Source organism: Heterodontus francisci, chromosome 29 (genome assembly GCF_036365525.1).
Source record: "Heterodontus francisci isolate sHetFra1 chromosome 29, sHetFra1.hap1, whole genome shotgun sequence".
NCBI classification, from domain to species: domain Eukaryota; kingdom Metazoa; phylum Chordata; class Chondrichthyes; order Heterodontiformes; family Heterodontidae; genus Heterodontus; species Heterodontus francisci.
In genome coordinates, this window is record NC_090399.1 from 65,215,468 (window position 1) to 65,226,028 (window position 10,561).

Genomic DNA, 10,561 nt, shown 5'->3' on the forward strand with positions numbered 1-10,561 from the left:
TGAACAGTCTGTCTATATATTGAACACACTGTCTATATATTGAACACTGTCTATATATTGAACACTATGTCTATATGTTGAACACTCTATATATTGAACACTCTGTCTATATGTTGAACACTCTGTCTACATATTGAACAGTCTGTCTATATATTGAACAGTCTGTCTATATATTGAACACTGTCTATATGTTGAACACTCTGACTACATATTGAACAGTCTGTCTATATATTGAACACTCTGTCTATATATTGAACACTGTCTATATGTTGAACACTCTGTCTACATATTGAACAGTCTGTCCATATATTGAACACTCTGTCTATATGTTGAACACTGTCTACATATTGAACAGTCTGTCTATCTGTTGAACACTGTCTACATATTGAACAGTCTGTGTATATATTGAACACTCTGTCTATATGTTGAACACTCTGTCTACATATTGAACAGTCTGTCTATATATTGAACACTCTGTCTATATATTGAACACTGTCTATATGTTGAACACTCTGTCTACATATTGAACAGTCTGTCTACATATTGAACAGTCTGTCTATATATTGAGCACTCTGTCTAGATATTGAACACTGTCTACATGTTGAACAGTCTGTCTATATATTGAACACTCTGTCTATATATTGAACAGTCTGTCTATATATTGAACACTGTCTATATGTTGAACACTCTGTCTACATATTGAACAGTCTGTCTAAATATTGAACACTCTGTCTATATGTTGAACACTCTGTCTACATATTGAACAGTCTGTCTATATATTGAACAGTCTGTCTATATATTGAACACTGTCTATATGTTGAACATTCTCTCTACATATTGAACAGTCTGTCTATATATTGAACAGTCTGTCTATATATTGAACACTGTCTATATGTTGAACATTCTCTCTACATATTGAACAGTCTGTCTATATATTGAACACTCTGTCTATATGTTGAACACTCTGTCTACATATTGAACAGTCTGTCTATATATTGAACACTCTGTCTATATATTGAACACTGTCTATATGTTGAACACTCTGTCTACATATTGAACAGTCTGTCTATATATTGAACACTCTGTCTATATATTGAACACTGTCTATATGTTGAACACTCTGTCTACATATTGAACAGTCTGTCTACATATTGAACAGTCTGTCTATATATTGAACACTCTGTCTAGATATTGAACACTGTCTACATGTTGAACAGTCTGTCTATATATTGAACACTCTGTCTATATATTGAACAGTCTGTCTATATATTGAACACTGTCTATATGTTGAACACTCTGTCTACATATTGAACAGTCTGTCTAAATATTGAACACTCTGTCTATATGTTGAACACTCTGTCTACATATTGAACAGTCTGTCTATATATTGAACACTCTGTCTACATATTGAACAGTCTGTCTATATGTTGAACACTCTGTCTACATATTGAACAGTCTGTCTATATATTGAACACTCTGTCTATATATTGAACACTGTCTATATGTTGAACACTCTGTCTACATATTGAACAGTCTGTCTACATATTGAACAGTCTGTCTATATATTGAACACTCTGTCTATATGTTGAACACTCTGTCTACATATTGAACACTCTGTCTATATATTGAACACTCTGTCTATATATTGAACACTCTGTCTGTATATTGAACACTCTGTCTATATGTTGAACACTGTCTACATATTGAACAGTCTGTCTATATATTGAACACTCTGTCTATATGTTGAACACTCTGTCTACATATTGAACAGTCTGTCTATATATTGAACACTCTGTCTTTATATTGAACACTGTCTATATGTTGAACACTGTCTATATATTGAATACTCTGTCTACATATTGAACAGTCTGTCTATATATTGAACAGTCTGTCTATATCTTGAACAGTCTGTCTATATATTGAACACTGTCTATATGTTGAACACTCTGTCTACATATTGAACAGTCTGTCTACATATTGAACAGTCTGTCTATATATTGAACACTCTGTCTATATATTGAACACTGTCTATATGTTGAACACTCTGTCTACATATTGAACAGTCTGTCTACATATTGAACAGTCTGTCTATATATTGAACACTCTGTCTATATGTTGAACACTCTGTCTACATATTGAACAGTCTGTCTATATCTTGAACACTCTGTCTATATATTGAACACTCTGTCTGTATATTGAACACTCTGTCTATATGTTGAACACTGTCTACATATTGAACAGTCTGTCTATATATTGAACACTCTGTCTATATGTTGAACACTCTGTCTATATGTTGAACACTCTGTCTACATATTGAACACTCTGTCTATATATTGAACAGTCTGTCTATATATTGAACACTCTGTCTATATATTGAACACTGTCTATATGTTGAACACTCTGTCTACATATTGAACAGTCTGTCTATATATTGAACACTCTGTCTATTTATTGAACACTGTCTATATATTGAACACTATGTCTATATGTTGAACACTATGTCTATATGTTGAACACTCTATATATTGAACACTCTGTCTATATGTTGAACACTCTGTCTATATATTGAACACTCTGTCTATATGTTGAACACTCTGTCTACATATTGAACAGTCTGTCTACATATTGAACAGTCTGTCTATATATTGAAAACTCTGTCTATATATTGAACACTGTCTATATGTTGAACACTCTGTCTATATATTGAAAAGTCTGTCTATATATTGAACACTCTGTCTATTTATTGAACACTGTCTATATATTGAACACTATGTCTATATGTTGAACACTATGTCTATATGTTGAACACTCTATATATTGAACACTCTGTCTATATGTTGAACACTCTGTCTATATATTGAACACTCTGTCTATATGTTGAACACTCTGTCTACATATTGAACAGTCTGTCTACATATTGAACAGTCTGTCTATATATTGAAAACTCTGTCTATATATTGAACACTGTCTATATGTTGAACACTCTGTCTATATATTGAAAAGTCTGTCTACATATTGAACAGTCTGTCTATATATTGAACACTCTGTCTATATATTGAACACTGTCTATATGTTGAACACTCTGTCTACATATTGAACAGTCTGTCTACATATTGAACAGTCTGTCTATACATTGAACACTGTCTATATGTTGAACACTCTGTCTGCATATTGAACAGTCTGTCTACATATTGAACAGTCTGTCTATATATTGAACACTCTGTCTATATGTTGAACACTCTGTCTACATATTGAACAGTCTGTCTATATATTGAACACTCTGTCTATATATTGAACACTCTGTCTGTATATTGAACACTCTGTCTATATGTTGAACACTGTCTACATATTGAACAGTCTGTCTATATATTGAACACTCTGTCTATATATTGAACACTGTCTATATGTTGAACACTCTGTCTACATATTGAACAGTCTGTCTATATATTGAACACTCTGTCTATATATTGAACACTGTCTATATATTGAACACTATGTCTATATGTTGAACACTCTATATATTGAACACTCTGTCTATATGTTGAACACTCTGTCTACATATTGAACAGTCTGTCTAAATATTGAACACTCTGTCTATATATTGAACACTCTGTCTATATGTTGAACACTCTGTCTACATATTGAACAGTCTGTCTATATATTGAACACTCTGTCTATATGTTGAACACTGTCTACATATTGAACAGTCTGTCTATATGTTGAACACTGTCTACATATTGAACATTCTGTCTATATATTGAACACTCTGTCTATATATTGAACACTGTCTATATGTTGAACACTCTGTCTACATATTGAACAGTCTGTCTATATATTGAACACTCTGTCTATATATTGAACACTGTCTATATATTGAACACTATGTCTATATGTTGAACACTCTATATATTGAACACTCTGTCTATATGTTGAACACTCTGTCTACATATTGAACAGTCTGTCTATATATTGAACAGTCTGTCTATATATTGAACACTGTCTATATGTTGAACACTCTGTCTACATATTGAACAGTCTGTCTATATATTGAACACTCTGTCTATATATTGAACACTGTCTATATGTTGAACACTGTCTACATATTGAACAGTCTGTCTATCTGTTGAACACTGTCTACATATTGAACAGTCTGTCTATATATTGAACACTCTGTCTATATGTTGAACACTCTGTCTACATATTGAACAGTCTGTCTATATATTGAACACTCTGTCTATATATTGAACACTGTCTATATGTTGAACACTCTGTCTACATATTGAACAGTCTGTCTACATATTGAACAGTCTGTCTATATATTGAACACTCTGTCTAGATATTGAACACTGTCTACATGTTGAACAGTCTGTCTATATATTGAACACTCTGTCTATATATTGAACAGTCTGTCTATATATTGAACACTGTCTATATGTTGAACACTCTGTCTACATATTGAACAGTCTGTCTAAATATTGAACACTCTGTCTATATGTTGAACACTCTGTCTACATATTGAACAGTCTGTCTATATATTGAACAGTCTGTCTATATATTGAACACTGTCTATATGTTGAACATTCTCTCTACATATTGAACAGTCTGTCTATATATTGAACAGTCTGTCTATATATTGAACACTGTCTATATGTTGAACATTCTCTCTACATATTGAACAGTCTGTCTATATATTGAACACTCTGTCTATATGTTGAACACTCTGTCTACATATTGAACAGTCTGTCTATATATTGAACACTCTGTCTATATATTGAACACTGTCTATATGTTGAACACTCTGTCTACATATTGAACAGTCTGTCTATATATTGAACACTCTGTCTATATATTGAACACTGTCTATATGTTGAACACTCTGTCTACATATTGAACAGTCTGTCTACATATTGAACAGTCTGTCTATATATTGAACACTCTGTCTAGATATTGAACACTGTCTACATGTTGAACAGTCTGTCTATATATTGAACACTCTGTCTATATATTGAACAGTCTGTCTATATATTGAACACTGTCTAAATGTTGAACACTCTGTCTACATATTGAACAGTCTGTCTATATATTGAACACTCTGTCTATATGTTGAACACTGTCTACATATTGAACAGTCTGTCTATATGTTGAACACTCTGTCTACATATTGAACAGTCTGTCTAAATATTGAACACTCTGTCTATATATTGAACACTCTGTCTATATGTTGAACACTCTGTCTACATATTGAACAGTCTGTCTATATATTGAACACTCTGTCTATATGTTGAACACTGTCTACATATTGAACAGTCTGTCTATATGTTGAACACTGTCTACATATTGAACATTCTGTCTATATATTGAACACTCTGTCTATATATTGAACACTGTCTATATGTTGAACACTCTGTCTACATATTGAACAGTCTGTCTATATATTGAACACTCTGTCTATATATTGAACACTGTCTATATATTGAACACTATGTCTATATGTTGAACACTCTATATATTGAACACTCTGTCTATATGTTGAACACTCTGTCTACATATTGAACAGTCGGTCTATATATTGAACAGTCTGTCTATATATTGAACACTGTCTATATGTTGAACACTCTGTCTACATATTGAACAGTCTGTCTATATATTGAACACTCTGTCTATATAATGAACACTGTCTATATGTTGAACACTCTGTCTACATATTGAACAGTCTGTCCATATATTGAACACTCTGTCTATATGTTGAACACTGTCTACATATTGAACAGTCTGTCTATCTGTTGAACACTGTCTACATATTGAACAGTCTGTCTATATATTGAACACTCTGTCTATATGTTGAACACTCTGTCTACATATTGAACAGTCTGTCTATATATTGAACACTATGTCTGTATATTGAACACTCTATATATTGAACACTGTCTATATGTTGAACACTCTGTCTACATATTGAACAGTCTGTCTATATATTGAACACTATGTCTGTATATTGAACACTCTGTCTATATATTGAACAGTATGTCTATATGTTGAACATTCTCTCTATGTATTGAACACTCTGTCTACATATTGAACAGTCTGTCTATATATTGAACACTCTGTCTATATGTTGAACACTGTCTACATATTGAACAGTCTGTCTATATGTTGAACACTCTGTCTACATATTGAACAGTCTGTCTAAATATTGAACACTCTGTCTATATATTGAACACTCTGTCTATATGTTGAACACTCTGTCTACATATTGAACAGTCTGTCTATATATTGAACACTCTGTCTATATGTTGAACACTGTCTACATATTGAACAGTCTGTCTATATGTTGAACACTGTCTACATATTGAACATTCTGTCTATATATTGAACACTCTGTCTATATATTGAACACTGTCTATATGTTGAACACTCTGTCTACATATTGAACAGTCTGTCTATATATTGAACACTCTGTCTATATATTGAACACTGTCTATATATTGAACACTATGTCTATATGTTGAACACTCTATATATTGAACACTCTGTCTATATGTTGAACACTCTGTCTACATATTGAACAGTCGGTCTATATATTGAACAGTCTGTCTATATATTGAACACTGTCTATATGTTGAACACTCTGTCTACATATTGAACAGTCTGTCTATATATTGAACACTCTGTCTATATAATGAACACTGTCTATATGTTGAACACTCTGTCTACATATTGAACAGTCTGTCCATATATTGAACACTCTGTCTATATGTTGAACACTGTCTACATATTGAACAGTCTGTCTATCTGTTGAACACTGTCTACATATTGAACAGTCTGTCTATATATTGAACACTCTGTCTATATGTTGAACACTCTGTCTACATATTGAACAGTCTGTCTATATATTGAACACTATGTCTGTATATTGAACACTCTATATATTGAACACTGTCTATATGTTGAACACTCTGTCTACATATTGAACAGTCTGTCTATATATTGAACACTATGTCTGTATATTGAACACTCTGTCTATATATTGAACAGTATGTCTATATGTTGAACATTCTCTCTATGTATTGAACACTCTGTCTACATATTGAACAGTCTGTCTATATATTGAACACTCTGTCTATATGTTGAACACTGTCTATATATTGAACAGTCTGTCTGTATATTGAACACTCTGTCTATATATTGAACACTATGTCTATATGTTGAACATCCTCTCTATATATTGAACACTCTGTCTACATATTGAACAGTCTGTCTATATGTTGAACACTCTGTCTATATATTGAACAGTCTGTCTATATAATGAACACTCTGTCTATATATTGAACACTATGTCGATATGTTGAACACTCTGTCTATATATTGAACACTCTGTCTATATATTGAACACTATGTCTATATGTTGAACACTCTGTCTATATATTGAACACTCTGTCTACATATTGAACAGTCTGTCTATATATTGAACACTCTGTCTATATGTTGAACACTGTCTAACTATTGAACAGTCTGTCTGTATATTGAACACTCTGTCTATATATTGAACACTATGTCTATATGTTTAACATTCTCTCTATATATTGAACACTCTGTCTACATATTGAACACTCTGTCTATATGTTGAACACTGTCTATATATTGAACAGTCTGTCTATATATTGAACACTCTGTCTATATATTGAACACTTTGTCTATATGTTGAACACTCTGTCTATATATTGAACAGTCTGTCTGTATATTGAACAGTCTGTCTATATGTTGAACACCATGTCTATATGTTGAACACTCTGTCTATATGTTGAACACTATGTCTATATGTTGAACAGTCTGTCTATATATTGAACACTATGTCTATATGTTGAACACTCTGTCTGTATATTGAACAGTCTGTCTATATATTGAACACTCTGTCTATATGTTGAACACTGTCTATATATTGAACAGTCTGTCTATATATTGAACACTATGTCTATATGTTGAACACTCTGTCTATATGTTGAACACTGTCTATATATTGAACAGTCTGTCTATATATTGAACACTCTGTCTATATTTTGAACACTCTGTCTATATGTTGAACACTCTATATGTTGAACACTCTGTCTATATGTTGAACACTGTCTATATATTGAACAGTCTGTCTATATATTGAACACTATGTCTATATGTTGAACACTCTATATATTGAACACTCTGTCTATATGTTGAACACTCTCTCTATATATTGAACACTCTGTCTATATATTGAACACTCTGTCTATATGTTGAACACTCTCTCTATATATTGAACACTCTGTCTATATATTGAACACTCTGTCTATATGTTGAACACTCTCTCTATATATTGAACACTGTCTATATATTGAATACTCTGTCTATATGTTGAACACTCTCTCTATATATTGAACACTCTGTCTATATATTGAACACTCTGTCTATATGTTGAACACTCTCTCTATATATTGAACACTCTGTCTATATGTTGAACACTCTCTCTATATATTGAACACTCTGTCTATATATTGAACACTCTGTCTATATATTGAACACTCTGTCTATATGTTGAACACTCTCTCTATATATTGAACACTCTGTCTATATATTGAACACTCTGTCTATATATTGAACACTCTGTCTATATGTTGAACACTCTCTCTATATATTGAACACTCTGTCTATATATTGAACACTCTGTCTATATGTTGAACACTCTCTCTCTATATTGAACACTCTGTCTATATGTTGAACACTCTCTCTATATATTGAACACTCTGTCTATATATTGAACACTCTGTCTATATGTTGAACACTCTCTCTATATATTGAACACTCTGTCTATATGTTGAACACTCTCTCTATATATTGAACACTCTGTCTATATATTGAACACTCTGTCTATATATTGAACACTCTCTCTATATGTTGAACACTCTGTCTATATGTTGAACACTCTCTCTATATATTGAACACTCTGTCTATATGTTGAACACTCTCTCTATATATTGAACACTCTGTCTATATATTGAACACTCTGTCTATATGTTGAACACTCTCTCTATATATTGAACACTCTATTTTTGAACACTCTGTCTATATATTGAACACTATGTCTATATGTTGAACACTCTATATATTGAACACTCTGTCTATATGTTGAACACTCTCTCTATATATTGAACACTATGTCTATATATTGAACAGTCTGTCTATATATTGAACACTCTGTCTATATGTTGAACACTCTATATATTGAACACTCTGTCTATATATTGAACACCCTCTCTATATATTGAACACTCTGTCTATATATTGAACACTCTGTCTATATATTGAACACTCTGTCTATATGTTGAACACTCTATATATTGAACACTCTGTCTATATATTGAACACTCTGTCTATATATTGAACACTCTGTCTATATATTGAACACTCTCTCTATTTTTTGAACACTCTGTCTATATATTGAACACTCTGTCTATATGTTGAACACTCTCTCTATATATTGAACACTCTGTCTATATATTGAACACTCTCTCTATATATTGAACACTCTCTCTATTTTTTGAACACTCTGTCTATATATTGAACACTCTGTCTATATGTTGAACACTCTCTCTATATATTGAACACTCTGTCTATATATTGAACACCCTCTCTATATATTGAACACTCTGTCTATATATTGAACACTCTGTCTATATGTTGAACACTCTCTCTATATATTGAACACTCTGTCTATATATTGAACACTGTCTATATGTTGAACAGTCTGTCTATATATTGAACACTACGTCTATATGTTGAACAGTCTGTCTATATATTGAACACTACGTCTATATGTTGAACAGTCTGTCTATATATTGAACACTATGTCTATATGTTGAACAGTCTGTCTATATATTGAACACTCTGTCTATATGTTGAACACTGTCTATATATTGAACAGTCTGTCTATATATTGAACACTATGTCTATATGTTGAACACTCTATATATTGAACACTCTGTCTATATGTTGAACACTGTCTATATATTGAACAGTCTGTCTATATATTGAACACTATGTCTATATGTTGAACACTCTGTATATTGAACACTGTCTATATGTTGAACACTCTGTCTATATATTGAACACTCTGTCTATATATTGAACAGTCTGTCTATATATTGAACACTCTGTCTATATGTTGAACACTCTATATATTGAACACTCTGTCTATATGTTGAACACTCTCTCTATATATTGAACACTCTGTCTATATGTTGAACACTCTCTCTATATATTGAACACTATGTCTATATATTGAACAGTCTGTCTATATATTGAACACTCTGTCTATATGTTGAACACTCTATATATTGAACACTCTGTCTATATATTGAACACTCTGTCTACATATTGAACACTCTGTCTATATATTGAACACTATGTCTATATGTTGAACACTCTATATATTGAACACTCTGTCTATATGTTGAACACTCTCTCTATATATTGAACACTCTGTCTATATGTTGAACACTCTCTCTATATATTGAACACTGTCTATATATTG